Below are 18,925 nucleotides of genomic sequence, written 5' to 3'. Positions count from 1 at the left end.
CACACACACAACGAAGTCCTCTATTTTACTCCTTGCATGGACTCTCTTGCTATGGTTCACCTGCGTGATCATATTCACAGTTCGTGAAATGTTTCAGTGTGTGTTTGTAGCTTTGGGTGCCGCGGTGAGTTGCAGAATTGAAACACGAAGCACAAGAAACCCCACGAAGCCCAGCAGGGCATTTAGCCAAAGCTGCGAAAAGGAAGAAGAGTTAAGATCATCAGTGAACTACAGCAGATGTGGGAATAGGTGAGAAAAAGAGATTTGAACCGCTACAGTCAAACAAATAAAACGACATCCTCACCAACAGCTGATTAGTTCAAACCGCCTGGAACAATCGTTGTAAGCAAAACTAAAGTCCAGCTTAAAGCACTTACTACGCAGCGATGCTGCATATAGTTTCGTTTTTGTGGCGAAATCTAAATTCCATGAAATGGCGCAGTGTACTGAGAAACAGTGCTTTATTAAGTGCGTCTCGCTTTTCGCTGTACCTTATAAAGCAGCTAAATGACAAAACACCCACAGGAGAAGTGTTCTCGATGAATACTTGGTTTTATTGCCCATATGTTTTTCCTGATACACTTCATGATTACTAGTGTTGGGGCAGTGATGACTTAAATCTAGCAAGTCCTCAGAAAATCTAGATTAACATTCTATTAACATGTGTGAGCACTTCCAAACAAACATAAAAAAAATGATTAAGAACGATTACAGTGCCCAATAAATTCATGGACACAAACGGGGTGCGCTCAGTCGTCAGATTGCCGATGACAGCACCCGGTCGCTTGTTAGTAGACGAATGATATCAATTTAATTAAGCTTGATGTCATTGCAAATGCAAAACTTTTTTTCTTTTGATTAAATATAATTTTAATTTAGCTGTACCTTAAAAAGTTAAGAGTATAGCATTCTAGCTCAATTCGCTATTCGGGATTTATTCACTAGTACAAGACCCCTAAAATCATGAAACCACTGATGATGATACTGGTGAGGATTCGATATAAATCTGAAATTGTGGAATCGGTCACAGGATGACTTTAATAGTATAGTTCTTCACTTGGCGCTATTACTGTAACGAAGGGAAAAGGAATGAAAAAAAAGTTTGTTAAAAGTTTTCATTGAAATGATTAAAAATCAATTATTACTTCTTAGAAGCGCAGTAATAAAAATATAGAATAAAGGGGGCTGTGGTTTTATGCGCAATTACTGCTTTAATTTCTGTAACAAGATAATAGGACCCTTGAAGCACTTAAAGAAAGGTTCCTATTATCGTTTTTTTCTGTATGACACAATTTAATACTCTAGATCCTTACTAGTCCAATTTCTTAGACGTCACTATTTCTTCACAACAGCAGCCTAATTTCAAGGTTTAAATGTCAAATTTTTTAATTTTTTTTATTGGGGGGTGGAGGGGGGGGGTACTTTTTCATCTCAAAACTTGAAAACTCAAAAGAAAACTGGGAGGCGTCCAGAGGAGAATGTATTAAACGCATTCGTATTTAAGTAACAGTTACTATGTTATTTAAAAAAAAAAACGGTATTATTCCCGTGCAGTATCTCGGGTTTCCCACGCACAGTATACCACCAGATAGTCTGAACTCGCACCTACATAACAACATTCAAATCCTCCTTAAATTCGACATTGTCCTGAGAATGCAGTCCCCGGGTCGAAATCTCGCCCTCTCTCTCTGTTTCTCTCCTCCGGGAGGACACACACGTTGCGATCCAAGCATGAAATTTGTTTCATTATCACATAAAAGCCTCCCGGGGAGAAGGAGAATGGGGCGGCTTTGGCAACAATGGAGGCTGAATGTGATGCTCTAACCTGTTATGTTCTGTATCACACAGCCATTGTCAGGGGGGTACTTTTAAACTACTTAGTGTCTCCCACTCCACTGATCCTAACAGATAAGATGTAGTTCTCCCCGAATAAATCAAAACCGGGGATGTCATTCTGATCACTGGGAGAAACCGATCGGTTTTTTTTCCCCCCTGTCTCAGCCTTTGGGTGTCTCGCCCATGGCTACCTCCTCACATTCCGGACGTCCAACTTCTCTCACCGCGTCGCTCCTGGTCCCTTTATTTCCACCGTACATGTATTTTCCGACTCCATTCCACAGATCGGTCTTTAAACACCCGCGATCCGTGAATAAACAAAGTTTGTAAACAATGAATATATATATATACATGTAATACCAAATTCCAACAGAGCAAACTTTGAACAGAAAGACGTCACAGTTCAGTAAATTTGCACAGATATTAAATTTCGTTTCTCTTCATTTTAGCCATAATGCTAAGCTGAATTTTTATAACTCTGATCGATATCTCGGTAAAATAATCATTTTTTTAAACTAGCGGGGCAGTGAAATCTTTGCTTTGTGCTAAAGTCAACAGTGGCAGAGTTTGAGCTCAAATAAATGCCGGGATGCCTCGAGCCCTTTGCAGTAGGCTTGTCTGAGACGTTTTAAAACTGGGCTCCGGTCGTTTGTGCAGCTGAGCGAACAAACTCACCAGGTAGGCATATATATATATATTTCACTTTATGCCAAGATGGAGTGTTAAAGAACAGAGACAATCACCTACATCAAAGTGTTTGTTTTAAATATAGCTCCGAGTTCGGATTGAGAAAAAAAAAGTACCAATATTTCAAAGCAATATAACGTATTTTGGGGGTTACCGTTGAGAAACCCAAACCCATATGCCAGTTCAGTACGGCAGGTCGGTTTTTCTTCCTTTACCTTATTGTTATGGGTCAGTTAACAATAACAGGTGATTGATAGTCTCGATGTTATCAGGATAACTCACTTACCCTAAGTGCGCACGGTGTTTTTTTTTCTTTTCAAAATCCAATGCGGACATACAAGCACTCTCACACACGCGCGCGTTCATGCATATATATATTTAATAATATTTAACAGGTAGTCGCGTTTCTTCGTACTTTCGTGCATCGCTATTGTCTCTTTGAACGTTTTGCTTCATCTATTGAATGTTTTATTATGATCACTTCTGCATAATACCTAAAATTATGTTTTTTAAAAAATTCCGAGTACCAAATTTCATACATTTTATAAACCTAATACCAAACCTTACCTTTTATCAAAACCAAATGAATTTACTGAATTTTTAAAACCCAAGTATGAATTACAATGGAATAGAAGTGGATCTTCAGTTGATATTTATTTGTGGATATATTTTACATATATAAAAATTAGAGCAACGGAAATAAAAATATGAAGTGCATAATAACATGGTATATTTACAACATTTCAAATACGCACTCAAAAGACGTGTTTCTAGTGGAATTGTGCTGATTTTAAAACAAATGCTGGGATGTTAGAAAAGTAGACGGGTGTTTATATATTGAGTATGCGAACACAATCACGGATACGAATGATGTACAGGTCAACAATTCAGTACTTTTAATCAGAAACAAATAGCTTACACCAAAGAAAAAATAATTGAGTTTTATCTGTACAAAATGTATCATGTATAGATTATTTCTATTAAGTTTCAGGTAAGTTTTTCTCTTTTATCTTCCGTTTTTAACATAACCAGAGCTCCCCGCTTTCAGTACTGCATCACCAGCTAATGCTGAAAAATGAATAATAACCACGATCATATTATTTCTTTAAAATAACATAAAATAAAAAAAATTAAAAACATTAAAATATTAAAAAAATATATGTGTGCATATATTTAGGAGCATAAACAGCAACCTGTGGGCTACGTAGTTTTATAATCTTCTTAGAAAATGCTTAATTTCACACAGATATCATTAGCGCCTCAGTGCACTCAACGCGTACAGAGGTCTACAATTTCTAAACACCTGTAATTTCCCAATACGCTGTAAAACTATAATAATCTGCAACCCCTTCGGAGTGCTGTAAAATTTAAAAACAAAGTTGGAGTTTATTCATTTACTTTCCCTGCGTAGCTATAAAACTTGTAAGTATACGACCGTTATGTCAAAGGACTGAACAACGTTTTTCTGACTCTCATATTTCACGCAACAGTAAATGAAACAAAGAAAAAAACACCGGCGCTGAGATGATTTTGTTTATATATGGGTGCATTTACATCCACATTTCTCGAGGAAAAACTTATCGTGGCCACTTAAAATATTTGCTAGGCTATTGAAAAGATGGGAGTGAGCGCACAGTTGTCCACAGCCATGTTATTAACAGCACCGAAGTCTTTCATTGTGCGATGAAGTTTTGAAAATGCGAGTGACTCCGACGAAATAATAAGAAAAAGTCACTTTAAGCAGCACTGTCGCTTTTATTTTCGCCGGGTAGACATCTTCGCTTCCAAAGGCTCTTCAGTGTCACAGAGCAACAAGTAAAATGATAAATGTTATTCATTAGAGCTTTGCGATTTTTACCAGTCAAATTCCAGTAAATCCGCAGAAAGCTGTGACATTATATCTAACCTGATAACTGAAATGCTAAAGGATGTGTTTGAACGAAAACAGACGTACTTATGCTAAATAGCATCATCCTCATATAATAATAATAATAATAATAATAATAATAATAATAATAATAATAATAATAATAATAATAATAATAATAATAATAATAATAATAATCTCCCTGTTTCATTTGGTTGTCTGTCCTTGTCTCTGACCACCGCTACCTGACTGTTCTGACAGGCTATATTTCCAGACGAAGATGAAATCTCTGCAGAACACACAGAAAGGCTAATCGTTTTTAAATAATTAATTCTCTCCAATTCCACTGGTAATGGAAGTCCTCGGATTTGTCAATTACTTGTCATTAAATGAGTGTATACCCACGTACTTCATTCCAGACCCTTTGATGGGGGAAATAACCTCAGTCAAGCCCACTTCAGTGTTGAATTAAATGGGAATGGCCTTTTGATATTTTAGGTTCAAAGGTAACCGGCTTCTTACTTGAGTCTGCCAAAGCAATGGCGACAAATTGAAGAAGAATTTACGGCAATGAATTTAATGTTCCTCCCTCGCAAAGATTTCTTTGTCATACCCAAAATACATCACTGAGTATCACTCCATCAGAAATCCAGATAAGATACCCCTTTGATGAAATTTGTTATTTAAGACGACTATATATAAAACTTCGCAACGCTATGCCGTTTTAGTTACAGCAGTGCATCGATTTTGATTGGATTCTCTTTAGCCTCAGAATTAATTGATTTAATTAAGGTACCCTGTTCTTTTTAAACCCGATTAATCGCTTCCTTTACAAGTTCCCGGGAGAAGTGAAGTCTGAATTAAACAAGAACCCAAACCCCCCCCCCCCCCCAAACACACACACACACACATTTTTCTACTTATTTTGTAACACGGTAATATGTGAAAAAGAGCTTTGTTTTAATGTCGCCTGGTCATTTTTCAAATAACCTGATGCAGACTTTAAAAGGCAAGAAGGCACATTTTCACCCAAGCAGATTTCACACACACAGACACAAAAAGGTTTTGAAATGTCAGCAGAGATCGAAGTGCCTTTGCGAAAGGCTCTCGTAGTACATCACAGGCAACCCGTTTACTGTTGTTATAGCAACAAGATCAGCGATGGTCCATAAGGCAGCTTGTTGATCCTTTTACTTTGGTAACCCGATTTAATTACATTTCTTACCAGTCATCCTATTTGCATATTTTCACCGAATAAGGCCTGACATCCACAAAGAAACAATAGTATTTATAAAATTCAATGCAGGGTCTAGCAAGCTACACGCATTGCCCAAAAGACATTTCGGGATGAAATCGTCCAAAATAATCTCAAACGTCTAAAGAAAAAAATCTGAGTCTAAAAAACTGAGCAAGACAATATACAATCGACACATCCGCGAAACGAAACCCCTTTACATCTGTTCAATTACCTTAATCAATTCACCAGATGATCTAGTTTTAAAATGAAAACGCACTTTAATGCCAGAATAAAGATTATACTGATTTAACCCACCATCAAGCCAGTCCTATAAATAGCGTGTCTGAACAACACTGCTCTCAAATGCAACTAGTACTTAAAAAGAATTGTGAAGCCATTTTTTAATGCTAAATACAGTTTTTTTGTTGTTCGATGGACTACGAATAGAGCGGAAAAAAAACGCCTCAGTCATGCCTTGCCTTTTGAAGTTTTAGTTCAATAATTTAGTAACAATTTCATAGTATTGTTTTCCTTTCATATACCATGGGAAATATTTTTAGATGAACACAAAGTCTCCGATAGGTATTGTACCTTAAGGAGCACACAGAAATACCCATCTTGGGTTCAAATTTGCAATGCCTGGAACACCCAAGTAGAACAGTCTCCAGGGAGATTGCTGGATACCAATCTTACAAGCTGTAATTCTGCCTTAGCCTATTGCAGGGGTGGGACAGTTCACACTATCCCGACTTAACTGCTCTTTCATTGGAAATACTCCTAATCCTATATCTTTGCAAGGGAAACTGCTATCCCACAGTATATTAAAGGACAACAAAGTCAAAACGTAAAAGCCGTCCTTTCACAATCCCTGGTTTCTCTTACGCATGGATTCGGTAGTTACGGTTCTGATTCCGACGGCCTTTTTTCCTATCATACGATTTTTTGGGGGGCAAATATTACATTTTTGATTCAAAATTCGTTGAAGATGATATGTTATCGTCGTTTCCGCATTGTATTAAATCGCTGGATGTGTTTCATGTCATGAAGGTGTACGAGTTCGCCTCAACGGGATTTGGTTATCATAAATTTCAGAAATACATGTCATGCACATAGCGAAGAAGCAAAACAAAAATAGATTTAGATTAAATAGAAGGCAATCTATAATACCCATATAATGTTTATTTATGTTTTTGTGACTTATTCATTGTGTTAATAGGCTAGGTATTTTTTCAGGAACTGCGGACATCATATATACATAACAAATATTAAGTTTGTAAACGAACAGAAAACTGATTTTATTTTCAAAAGGAATTAATTGGTTGTTTGGGATTTTTTTCCTCCTGGACAAGTGAAAACGGAACTTTCTTTTCATTTGCACCTTCACATTAAACTTTACAGCAGGGTCGCTGGGTCATCGTCTGCGTTGGTGGTCGTCCGCTCGCGAGCCAATGTTTACAGGAGACGAAGAAAGAATAGTTTCATAACCATCGTCATCCTCGTCGATATTACATCTTTAACACACGCGAAAAAAAAAACTTGTTTAATGAAACAGTCTTCCATTCTGCTGCCAAAACAATCGTTTTAAAACTAGACATTTGACCTGTTGCAAAAAAAAAGAAACATCTTCTGTGCTAAATTGACTCGATAAACCCGATCTTGCACGGGAAAACAACGTTTTGTCTTTAATGACGATAATGATAGTAATATTAGTATATATTTACTTCTATTCTAAACTCATTTGAAGGTATTTATGCAGTTTTTTCTGTAAACAACATAAAGAAGCATATTCAAAAGCACTCCAAATTGTCTTTAGAATTTAGTATTCTGACAGACGTGTATCCTGTACCTCAGCGTATATGTACGACATTATGAATAATAGAATATTTTCATACATTTTTTCCACTGCCACATAAACGATAAAAACAGTTTGTATTAAATATAGATTTTATTTAGACGCTGAACAATATTGAAGGAACTCACAAAATTGAAGGCCAAGAGGGAAAACGTTTTTCATGTAACTAGCATATCAATCAAACCAATTAATATTGATCAATATTGATATTGAAAGCTCTAACACCTAAAACGCTGTAAAACGATTTTTAAGAAGTGATTTATTTACCATTTATTGGAAAATATTATTCACATAGACAGTGGATGCTGTTTAAATATAATACATTTTTGCAACGGTTTATGAACTGTCTATTGTTGTTATAGGGTAAAGCTTAATAGTACTCAAGCAAATTGGTTTAACAGCCAAAAATCAGCAAAAGCAAATCTTCAATGCAAACAAGGCAGCACACCTTCCCATGATAGTAGCTTGTGTTTTTACAGTACTTCACCTTTCTGTGGGGTTTTCTGGTGCCTGTAATTTTGTTTTCAACGCAAGGTGCAACGCCCTGAAATCTCTCAACCTCGTGTCACCGGACTACATCACTGGCGACAGGCGAATTAATGATTGTGAACACATTGCATTTAGGTCTTACGAAAACACAAATTGTGGATCTCTGAAGTGTAATATTAGTGTGATGCTCTACAAGTATTCAGAACCGAACACCCGCGAGGAATTGGCTTCCTGAGAAAACATCATCCACAGAGTCATGTATTAATATAACGTGTTTGAGAGTTTTCCAAAACTGGTCAATGAAAATCGGTAACTACTTCACTTTAAACGCCCATAACACCGTTTAGATATATTATGTATTGGAACATATAGACAAAATGTAGACTAATACACCAGAGCCAGAATAAGCTCTGATATAATTTACAGCTGAGCTACTGAAAATGGGAGAGAGAAATGAGGGAATTATGTAATCTGGTAGCCTGATTTTCCCTTTTGTATCTGTCCACATACAGAACGTACAATCCATATTTATGACACATAGATACGTTATCAGGACGAAAACAAAATATACTATACTGACATAAAATCATTTAAAAATGTTTTAGGGGGAATCATGAAAAAAAAAACAATTTAACTATCCTTTGTCTAGTAGAGACTGTTTAAGGATTACACGTTTTAAAGAATAATACGTTGACATTATTTCTGATACGTTTTCCACACATCTTCAATTATTTTTTTTATATAGAAGAAGCAAATTATTACAGATAAGATAACAAAAAAGGGTAAAGGGGAGAGGAGTTTGTCCAGGCACTTGCCCTTGATATAGTCTTTTCACTAATCGTAAACTAGCGCCACTCCTTTCCCGAAGAACAAACTAATGGAACCACGTGTTGTTCAAGGGCAGCCCAGTTTTCACCAGGCTCCTAAACACACTTTTTTGGGGGCTGTCGTTAGACTCACAAACAAAATGTGATATCCCTGAACATACTGTAGTAACTTAAGAACTTAAGAATTGTCACTGAGCAGGAGCAGTAGTCTCCTGCTCTCAAAAGAGCTCTGCAGCAAATTAAGTGCAGGTACGTACTGGGCATACTCTGATGGCACCTGTGGCATAGAGAGTCAGGAGGAAACCTAACTTTGTATCTGGAGTGTATCTCAGTGTGGTGCTGCATCTCTGTGTATCTCTGTGTGCATGTCAAAGTGGATCACAGGAAATGATTGATCCAGGCTGCCATCTGACTGGTCTACTCCTCTGTCCCTTATAAAGGCAACTGGAAGGGTGGTATGTCTAGTCAGGCCTAGAGGACTTGTAAGATAGATAAAATAGGGAAATTCAAGGAGAGAAAGCCTCACTAAATGTGTAAAATATGCTCAATCTGTTGTCATCAAAAAGGTCACCAAGAGTTTAAATATTACTTGCAGACTAGGGTGGGAAGGGTAGGACTTAGAACAAGGTAATAAGGGGATATTTTTCTAATGATTTCTTTTGGGGGGAGGGGGGGTTCTGAGAAAGTCGACGACCTTCCCCCAAACTCCAGGTGAGTTAGCGACGACAGTGCCCATTCGCAGGGAGGTGGTACTGCCCTGGGGCTGAGGAAATGAACAGATCCCGAGGTCTCCAAGCATCCTCCAGTGGACACCATGAGGCCGCCCATGTCATCAGCGTCCTCTATGGAAATGACCGCCCACTATCGGGAAGCTGCCTGCGCCGGCGGGGGCTGGGGCGGCCCAGGTCTCCCCCTCTTTCCCGGCTGGGCCGCGGGGAAAGTGACCATCTGGGGTAGCCCATCCTACCTGGCCCGCATGTCTTTTCGAGGTGGGGGGAAACTGGAGATCTCATGGAACTAGGAAAAGACATGCAAACTCCACACAGACGGCACCTCAGCCTGCAATAGCGCCAGGGTCCAAGGGCTGTGAGAGAGTAGTTGTCACGGACGTCCAAAGGGACTAACCGTGGGGAGCAGGAGAGCGGAAAAAGACCCATATGCGTAGCGGCGAGACGGGAAAAAGGCCCGGGCTCATTAGTGCAAAGAGTTCAGGAATGCCGTATAGAAACCTATGCCCTCAGGGAGCGGACGTGGGGCGCCCTGGTGCTAGGCGGGTCTCAGGACATCCAAACGTCAATGCTGAGCCAGGACAGAGTGCAAGACCCGGAAATATATAGCCCAAGGGAAAGAGAGGGACAGGAAGGACAGCAGACCGGAAACTAGGGACAGGACAGAAAAGGAGCGCCCTCTGGCTGCAGAGGGCGTGACAGTAGTGCCAGCTTCTCCTCCGCCCCCCTAAGCCCAGCAGTGACATCTAAAACCAAGCAAAGCTTTTGGAGCACTCGAGCTGTCAGCAGAGCCCTAGGCTGTGTATCCCCCTACGTGAAAATAGTTCTTCCAGAACGAATTTGTTCTAGGTATTGTGGAGAGAGTGACACGAGGATCCTGGAGAATCAGAGACTGATGTGAGGGAAATCTGTCCGTTTTTGTAATGGAAATCCTACCATGTGGTGTAGCCTGTGAAGAAAGCTATTCGGCTGTGATTGACAAAATTCTGGGCGGAACACAACAATATTCGCAATTGTTCGGGGGTGGGGGTGAATACTTCCTGATGGCACTGTAATGTTATTCAGGACCTTGTATATATAATCCCTTTAGGAATATACTTGATGTTTAGTGGAGATCTACTGTGTAAAACCTGATGAGTGTTAACTAAAAAGGAATATGGGACATGGGGCTGCAAGAGAATCTGTATTAGCAGTAGGAGTTTAATCATAAGGGCTGATTTCAGCCATTTCCCTCTATATATCAATGGGCTGACAATGTCGATGCAATGGGAGTAATACTGATGTTTTGGCAGATAGCCGGTGCTATGAATGAACAAATAATTGTGGTAATAATTATGACAGATCTTTTAAAATCATTACAAATTCTGATCTATCATCAATAATTACAAATTAAGCTATAAAAGGAAAGTACAGTCAGAAAAGCAGACAATTTCCTCTCCAAAGATCCAACTCGATTGTGTAACAGTAAAGCCACAGATTCATTCAGTACAATAGACTTTGCTTCTCTGTACAGTGCACTCTGAGGGGTCAAGGCTGCACACAAGCAGCAGAAGTGTTGTATAGGGTTCGGACAATATTGATTATATTAATTAATGATCAAAACATTTTTTTCCACTGCTGCATATATATAGCTCCAACTCAGGTGATCAATTCTGTGTACCCCTAGAATCCTCTGCACAAAAAAATGGCGCACAACATATTCTGCAGCTGATTGCAAACATAACCTATGATCAGATGAAAACAAATATGATAAAACATCCCATAATAAAATAAGAGAACTCCCAAACACTGAGATATGAGGTTTGAATGTAATCAACACATGCTTCTCCCACTGAGAAGCAGAATACATGTCCACAAGCACAAAACAAATGCACTTCAGTGAGGCAGTCCGGTATTAATGGTGTTGAAAAACAACACTAAAAATTACAGTACAGCAAAGTAATATAGCCTCCAGAAAACAACATGCTGTTTCACTGAATGAAATCTTTCTGTGTGCATAGAAATTCAAGCATACCCTTTAGCAACAGAATCTATAAAAGAAAGTCCAGTTCAGCAAAGCAGATAGCTCCCACTCCAAAGATACAGCTCGACTGTCTAACAGTAATGCCACAGATCTAGGCAGGACACTTAGACTTTGCTTTTTTGTATGTTTGCGTCATGTGTCATGATGAACACACGGGTTTGACAAGTGTGGATGATCTTCAGCTTGGACAGGTACAGCAGAAATCTCAGTGTTTGCAGCTGTGGCAGGGATTTCTGCAAAGTGAGAATATTTGCAGGAACAAATTTGCAACAATCAAAAACCTAAACTTGATAATTAACTTCAAAGATCCTGTTGTTGGGAGAGCTAGGTGCATTCATTTACAGTGCTAAATGATCAATATGTATGTTTGGCACTTGATACTTGATACTACAATAGATGCATTAAAGGCAAATTTTTAGTAAATTTATTCTGTGGCTCCCTGAGATGGCCGGGAGACTTCCTTTTGCATTCTTTTAGTGCATTTTTGAATTTATTTTACTATTATAATAGAGAGTGACTATGTTTCTGCTTTAAAAAAGCAATGTAGAACCAATGTACAGATCACATTGAGAACATGCTTTGCTTACGAAATACTTGAATAGCATTGGGGTAAGTTACTTTTAAAAAGTAACTTTTTACACGATAGATACAGGTTAATAAGTGAATAAGAAGTTAAGGTGTTCATTGAAGCCTTGTTTATTTATGCACAATTACTAAATGTAGAGATGCATTTTTTATTGCTAAAACCAATATTCATTTACTTTGTATCAATGGTACAAATTAAATTCATTTTAGTTTGATAAGAATTTCAATAATATGCAATAGTTTAGCGCTCTACAGCTCATAAATGCTGCTCATGAGGAGAAGCAGATTTGAATCTTACATCTTACTGTCTGAGTGTTGCTCCTTATTGCTGTGGGCATTATGGATACATGTGTGTTTGGATTGAGAAGTGGTTAATAAACAGAGTAAAATTAACCAGTAAAATAAAAAGAGTACAGATGAGAAGTGAATGCTCAAATTGGAGTCATGTAATTGGTGGAGTACTGCAAGGATATGTATTGGGACCACAGCTCTTCTTAACTGGATAAATTTGCAGATGATGCCAAATTAAGATTAACAAAGACTGTAGAAGCAGCATGTGAAATTCACAGATTTTTGATTACAACTAAAATGGCAAATATCTGACAGGTGATGTTTAATGTACACAAGTACAGGGTTTTGTATGCAGATAGTAAAAACAAACTATAAATACAAAATTGGAAACACCCAGCTTGAACTGTGTGCTTATGAAAGAAGCTTATGTTTTTATGTTGACACATCATTTAAATTAACTTCAGAAACGAATGTAGATATTGGCTTTATAACTGCTGGAAGGGGAAGAAGTCACTGTAAAATTAATAATTAGTTTAGGTGTATTTCTACTGTTCCTTGGATAAACACCAGTTTAACTCTTTTGCATTAGGAGTATTTTAGCAGCAGTAATCTGTCAGACAAAGGGGGATGTTGCTCTCACCCTTATTAACTTCAGTAGTTTGTTGACACTCTTAACAAGTATGACTAAACGTTTGCTGAAGCAGGTCTTATTTTGTTCCTTAAATTTTTCTTTAAAAGATTTCCCTTCCCATCAGTCTTTTCCTAATACACTTTTCTACTTTTCTACTCCCTTCATATCAGGAGCTAATATAACCAAAGCCCAAACATTATGATTTTCCTTGAAGTCCTCATCTGACTACATACTTTATTCTTTGTTTTGCTGTTATTGCCTGAGACTTAAGTACTCGCTCTTTTCTTTTTGGCGTTTCTTCTGAATGTTTCTAAGTGCTTTCCTTCTCTATTGATTTTTAGAGATTTCCAAGTCAAGCAGTGATTTTCATATCCCCTGAATGTGTCAGGGCTGTTGTTACTGTTAGTCTGGGTGGCAAACTTTTCAAGCCCCAGGATGTCTTCACAAGGGACAGTGCTCACACCAGTGTGCAGGAGAGTTTAACATTAACAGTTGACATTCAAAATTTCTCATGGAGCTCTGCTAGGCCCAGACAAACACCTTCCTGTTACCTATGTCCTCATTGAGCATGTGTTAAAATTGTTGCCTTCTTAATGGGACAGACAATTGAATTTTGACCTGGTTGCCTACAATACACAGTTCTCAAGGACTGACAACACCTAAGAAGAATTAAAAGCTTTTAAGAACGTTTATTGAGCGTTTAGATTCACTGTCATGAGATTTTGTTTAACCCACTTTGAAGAGTACTAGCCCCCTGGCCACAGGACGAGGAGGCTGGGACCACCAGTCAGAGTGGGTACAGAGTGAGGAGTGGCCAAGGGGCATCTGCGGAGGTGAAGATGGGCTGGAGGAAGGATGCAGCCAATGAATGTGAAAACGACAGGTTGACTTAAGGCCTCCTTAGCTGTCAGAAAACTATTATGAATTATACCAGTTGGGGTGAAAGTGGTTTAATTGTCATCCTGCCTTCTGAAACTTTGTTAAGGTCTTCCAAGAACTAAAACATACTTTATTTAAAAACAAAACTTTTTATTTATTTTTATTTTGTGAAACTTTCACCATTTCAACACATTTTAACATTGTTCTTCCTTTATTTTTTTAGACAGGTGCTACTTCCAGACCTGCATAGAGAACAAGGTGAACATATTATTGTAACATTCCTCCCACTTCAAATATGTACTCATTGCGTCTTACCCACTGGTGCATCATGTTGGTATCATTTATTTTGGAGATATTCAGTTTAGTCTAAGTTCCTACCTACCTAAGGATGTTATCTGTGTAAACTGATCTGATTGCAATCTGATTAAAGCAGAGGAATGACTTGAAATCAACTTTGCCTTTTTCAGCAGGACTAGAGAGCTCTGCAGTTTAGTAACCTCTTTTTTAATCTTGCTTCAACTCCCTTCCTAGCCTAATGACTTCGACTAACACATTTGTCAAAGCGATGAAAAGAGCTACTAATTATATAGTGATGAACATAAAACCTTAAGAGAAAATAAAACACTGATTAAAAAAAAACTGTTCAAGGCTTGTTGATTTTGGTCTTCAGTTGACCTGATTTACATTTAAATTATTAGAAAATAATTAGAAAGAGACTGAGATAAGATTAAAATATTCATTTCTAACATTTTATAACATAACATAGCATTTTGGCTAAATTACCTAATGACTATCCAAACGTGTTCTTCTCCATGGGGCAAATGAGTGTTTTCTTACTTTTTGCTAAGGATATTGTTAATAAAGAAGAATACTTCCAGATTCAAAAGTCTTGTTTAAACCAGATCATTGGAGATATTAGTGTTAACGTGCAGCACTAAGTACATCCTCCAAGACAACTCTGACCTCAGTCATGGAGCAAAAAGACTTCAAACCATTTTGATGTCATTTTTTAATGCGAGATTTAATTTCTCTCATGATCTGGGGGCTGATTTTTGTGACGGATTTGTGTTGCAGTTTTCTCTGGCTCAAAGTATTCGTGAAAATCCCAATGTGGACCTGTAGTCAGAATTTGTCTTTTCCCTAGATTCTGATGGATTCAATGTTTGCATCACCATGTGACTGCAGATGCCCTCTTCACAGTCTGACAAACACTAAATATTCAATGAAGTGAAATTTAGTTTAAATAGTACCTGTGCCATTATTTATTAAAGGTAACAAAGTGAAAGTAGAAAGTACACAGAAGACTGGTGCAAATTACTTGATAAATATGCGTAACGCCACACATATACATATTGGGACTCAAATATTTAATCTAATTTTTTAAGCAGATAATGTAAGGATTTATTTGACTCTTTAAATATATTGTGCTATTTCCTGAATTAGAAAAAAATAGTTCTGTACATAGCACAGTGTTAAATGGTAAATTAGTATTTATTCACTTGTGCTTCACCAGTTTTGGTTTAAATGTGACTGGTATGCTACAGTATGTTGTGTAATTCTTTAAATATATATATTACTGATTTGTTCTGTAGAGAAGCAGATTGTGTTTTATGCCTAGGTGTGATGCAATACAGGATTATAGAATCCTAAACTATAGAGCAATAACTTAAGTACCAGACAGTGAAGACTGATTTATAGCATATTTAATGGGGATTTCTGTTAATTGTAACTAGTAAATTGATTTGGCATGTTACTTCTTGTGAAAGTATTTGAAGCTTTGAAAAGCCACAATAAGTAACTGTGTGGTCAGAAGCATAGTAATTAGGTAAAAAATACTAAACCTTATTTACTGTTTCCAACCAACCTACCATATACATTCAGGGTTCCAAAACCAGGAAGAAAGGCAGAGGAATGCAAGAATATTGCATTAACAATGGAAAAAATGTTTTCCATATCCCTACCTTTCTAGGTAGTTACATTGTGTTTTCCTTTTCACTTTCCACAGCTAGTATATGAGTTTATAATCATCAAAGAGGCGAATATGATTATGATGTTCAAATTCTGTCTTCTGCAGATTTATGTCTCTAGTGTGAAGTGTGCTCAGAAAAACATATACAATATGTTCTACTCTTTCACAGATAAATAGACCCAATCACTACAGTAGGATGCAATGCCAATGTGTAAAATAGTTCCTGTTCTCACATAAAATGTGCACAAATATTTATATCCAGTATAGCAGCAGCCCAAAAACCTCATTTGACAGATGATTGTGGAGTCTCTTCTGGTTGCCAAAAGCAAAAATGTGTGATCTGACCACATTTTATTAATGTTATGCATGCAGGAATGCTTTTTAAAACATGTAAAGCAAGAAGGTTACCAAAAATTTTAGAATTGTAAACAACGTTTATTTACAAATGGCTGTAAGTGAAAAATGAGCTTTCCTTTTCTTACATTCCACCCTCCAAGCATAATGTAATGTCATTATCCGAGCACCATTAATGTATTATACTGTTGCATTTATGATCGCATGTGATTACACAATACTCCTGATAAATTCTGTTATTCTGTTTTGAATAATATTTTGGAATTTGACTGAGTTATACACAATATTTAACATATTAGTCATGCACGTTGCCACTGGCTCTGTGGCCAGCACTGAGATTGGTTATGAAAAGAACTCTGAACTCTGTCCAGGTAAATAGAATAGAGGCTGTTTTAAGCATGCAGCTCTTTTATAAAGATAGTAGAATACAGTTTCTTTCAGACATCATGTAGCAGAGCATTGCCACTGAAGAGACGAGGAAAGAAAAAAGAAGGAACAAATTGAGAATCCCTGGAAAAACAAATATAGTGGGAATGCCATAGAAGTCTGGGGTTGCCACAAAACTTTTTTTCAGCATGCTGTGAAATTCTAGGTCTAGACTTCCTCTCACAGACTGGCAATTCATAGCCACTTGCACACCAGAAGACATTCTGCTGGCAAAACGGCAAATGCCGCCTGCTGATTGCCCACATAACACAAGATTTTGTGCACAAAGGGCCTATTACATTCAAACAGAAGAATATCTTTTTCTTCTGTGTTTCCAGTATTACTCAAAACGTTTGAACCTGGGTCTGTCATATTCTACTGCCAGCAGCAAGATAATACAGCATGTAAAGAATAGAACAATGCTAGTATAACAACACTGAATATGTTCCGCGCCACGTTTTAATCAAAAACGTTGCACAACATCTGGTCAAAAACTAAAAAAGTGAGGATCTCCTATTTATTTCAGCCTTAATATTGTTATGATCGCAGAAAGACTTTCATTAACGCACCGATTAAAATGAGTATTAGTATTTAGTATTACTAGTATTTAGACTTTTTCCTCTTACAGCAATCACACTTTTTCAACTAGATGCACCACAGCATTGAAAGAACCAGTGTTTCTGCTGGAGTAACCATAGTTCAGGCATGCTCTGAGAAAAAAAAAGATGGGTGGATTATTTTTACAGGGACTCTTGAGATGCTGTAGGTATAGCACAAGATTATACATGCGTGATCAACCATGCAGAAAAGGTGTTCTGAAATCTGGATTACACAAGGTCTGAATATAGCTTGAGGTATTAAATGTAGAAAATGGAAAAAGGTAAGGCTTACTGGGAAACTCCAGCCATGCAGGAATAAAATGATTATTCTCAAAATCATAATGGTGCTACAATTTTAAGACAATGTTTTAAAAATATTTTCAGAACAATTCACTATGAGTGTGGTTTAAACTGATCATTAGGGATAAAAATAAAACAAAGCAGTAGTGTGTTACAGCAATGTAAATCTACAACAACACCGGTGAACCAGGTTTCACTATTTCCTTATTCCATACGCCTTTAACACTAAATCACTGCGTCAAACAGTGGGTTAGTTAAAAAAGGATTAATCTTAGAAAAATATGCCATAGATATTCATTTTCAAAACGTACGCCTGCAAACACTGCAGTGAATGTCTCTCTGTTAAATTATGTATTATTTATCTCTTAACAGTTTCAGACATCTTTTTTCAAGAATGTCATTTGACATAATTCATCAAGGCAACATGAATCATTTCTGATTTTGGCACTTAAAAAATGCCATTAGTGTTTTGTTAACGTATCATGCATTTAACAGGCAGTTAGTTACAATACCATTCCTCTTAAAGCAAACACTTTTCCACAGAAAACTGTTAAAATCCAAACTAAATGAATGGTTAATGTGATTCTGATCTGAAAATGTTGTAGCTTTCAAAAGAAAGGCCCCTGATAGTTATAGAGAAGGGCAGAAATGATTTAATGTTTTCCTATAAATAGATAGATAAGACTTATTGATGTAAGATCTTTTATGTTTAAAAGGTGCTTTTTATTATTTCTGTTTCAGGTGAAAGACAAAAAAGGTTGTAACTAGATGAAAATGCACTTATTTAGTTGTCACTGTCGTCTTTTCAATTCAAGAGTTAAATAACAGGTAAAAGCTAAAAATCAGTCAACCCTGATCCTGCATCATTCTTTTCTGGGACCACAGTCTGATGTGTGGTGAACCGTTTCCCATGCATGAATAGAAACTGATTATAATTTGTGAGTTTAATGAACTTGAACAGATTAAGTAATGGTTCGGAAGTCACTATGCTTGAAAAGAATGTTGCTAAATAGGTGTCGAACCTAATGAATTTACTGTTAAATTAGCATGAATCAATCAATCAGAGAAAAGACCAAATGTGATAGATCTCAATTTGAAAATGTATTAACATCTGTGGTGAGAGAACTCATTTCCTGTCCAATATTAAGAAACAAATAGGTAGCTATTTTATCAGTACTGGATCTCCGGTTCGAAATTTGATTGAAATTGGAGGTTCACTCTTCTCTGCAGGGCAGTGCAGTGCATCACTGTGCTTTTCCCTGCTTATTTGAGATGTAGATGGTGTGAAGGATGGCTTCACCTATATCTCTTAATTGACATATAATTGCCTTTTTACCTCTTCCAC

At 37.2% G+C, this 18,925-nt stretch overlaps 1 long non-coding RNA gene across 1 annotated transcript in view; it reads left to right on the top strand.

The window, feature by feature from the left end:
* Nucleotides 1-2,429: 2,429 nt before the first annotated feature.
* Nucleotides 2,430-18,925, top strand: part of LOC107078367 (uncharacterized) — a 40,836-nt gene continuing 24,340 nt past the window's right edge. Inside the window, exon 1 of the long non-coding RNA XR_001479312.2 lies at nucleotides 2,430-2,514. This is a non-coding gene — a long non-coding RNA (uncharacterized lncRNA). The remainder of the gene's footprint in view (nucleotides 2,515-18,925) is intronic.

Source organism: Lepisosteus oculatus, chromosome 2 (genome assembly GCF_040954835.1).
Source record: "Lepisosteus oculatus isolate fLepOcu1 chromosome 2, fLepOcu1.hap2, whole genome shotgun sequence".
Classification (NCBI taxonomy): Eukaryota; Metazoa; Chordata; class Actinopteri; order Semionotiformes; family Lepisosteidae; genus Lepisosteus; species Lepisosteus oculatus.
This window is presented reverse-complemented; position numbering and strand designations above follow the sequence as displayed.